Genomic DNA, 1,886 nt, shown 5'->3' on the forward strand with positions numbered 1-1,886 from the left:
TTCTAGCTGCTCCATCTTTACCAGTCGTTTTCCACAATGGCGGTCATACAAACAGAACAAGCCGCTAAGGTACCAAACAGGAAATACGCATAGAGTAGAGCGGATGTAGATTTGACCAATCAGAGGCCTCCTGTCTGCGATCACCTACAATGTTGGAGAGATGCAGCAGAGTGCGGAGGGGGGCGGGGCATATTTGCGTTAACTGCGACACACACGCAGACAACCTGGTTTCTGAGCATAAACCAGCCTTTAGAACTCCAAACTCTACTCCTCCATGGTTGATTAAGTAGGAAGCTAAGCTAAAGTTTCCATCCTGGCATTTGAACTGACTAATCAGACTATTTGGTCTCATCTTTATGTAGCTCGCTCTCTTCAGAGCTTTTCTACTTAGGTTAATTTAAAGTTTAAAGAACCTGTTAAAGAACAGATCGTTTGTACCGATATGTAAAAAGTTATCTTTCTTTTTTTGTATCATGGCTGTATTTTAAAGTCACTGAAGCTTAAAGCTTTCCTGTTGGGGTAAGATGACTTCATTTTCTGCTTCATTCTTCTCACTTCTTTCATTCATGTTCTCATTTTATTTCTACACTTTAATTGGTTTCCTTGCTAAAGTCAGACTATCCTTGATTTGCGGCAGTTTCCATGGTTACATATAAAAAGAATGACAGGAAATTGATAGAATAATGAATATATTAATACACCCATGCACTGCAGCCCTTATACGCATTTCAACTCAGCAACTAAAAGTTATAAATTGAACTAAAAATTATAAAACCAGATTTAAAGCTGCAAATTGTACGCAGGATTTCCTGCTTGCATCATAACCTTTGCTCAGTCATGCAGATGACTGGATGGTATTGAGTAAATATCAACAGACCTGTTGCTTTTTAAGAACGACAGAACAAAAACATGCAGGTGGGCGGCGGCGCGTGGAAGGACAGTCGGTCACTGTCATTGGTTTTCCTTTAAAGATATGATCAGAGCTGCGGCTAACACAAAGGAGAAGGAACGAAGCTCTGACAGCTAACTGAAAAGACATTTACATGAATAATCATCTGTGCCTGTGTCAACTCAACGGGGGAAACAGATAATGTAACGACTTTGGATGATGGATTACATGTTGATGGATGACAGGGCGCTTTGTAACGCAGCTGACACTGACACTGATTAAAAATGCAAGAAGATTATTTGCACCATGACCAACATTAGAGTGGATTCTGAATGATTTTAGCTCAGAATGGAAAAATGTGATCATAATGTTGTGATTATAGAGCAGTTTATTCAAAGCATCTGGGAATTTCAGCTTTTTGTGAAAAAAGGGTATATTATTATGAAGTACAAATACTTCTTTACATTACTTTAGTAGAAATCTAAAAAGTAGACTTGTTAGTTTTGTTTCGTTTCAGCTAATTTTTTTATTATAACCTGTTGGTATTTAAAAAAATAAAAATAATTAGTTTCATCCAGGCAATTAATCTCTTTGTGTTTGGACTCGGTGCTGCCCCAACTTGTTGCTCACCACATACCAAAATAAACAGTTTTTCAAGATAATGCAAACTTAAATTTGACACTGTTACCATTAGTTATAAAACTAATAAAATGAAGTCTAAGGAAGTTATCCAGAATCATAGAAAAAAATTGCTCCTGTAATAAGGCGGTGCAGTAAAGCTTCTTTCCTTAAACATTATTCCTGCATTTCTTTTCTTTTATACTTTAAGAAAATAAATATATTTAAAAAATTGTATTTTTAAACTTTTACTTGGGTAAAAAGCCTAAGTTGATACTTTTTAAACCTCTTGTAATGATTTCAAACTTTGAAACACATTGATCTGGTGAATTATACTGAATTTGTCCCCCTCTAGTGGTCAAAGTTTAGACTTGCAATA

Source organism: Cyprinodon variegatus, unplaced genomic scaffold, assembly GCF_000732505.1.
Source record: "Cyprinodon variegatus isolate N-32 unplaced genomic scaffold, C_variegatus-1.0 Scaffold298, whole genome shotgun sequence".
Classification (NCBI taxonomy): Eukaryota; Metazoa; Chordata; class Actinopteri; order Cyprinodontiformes; family Cyprinodontidae; genus Cyprinodon; species Cyprinodon variegatus.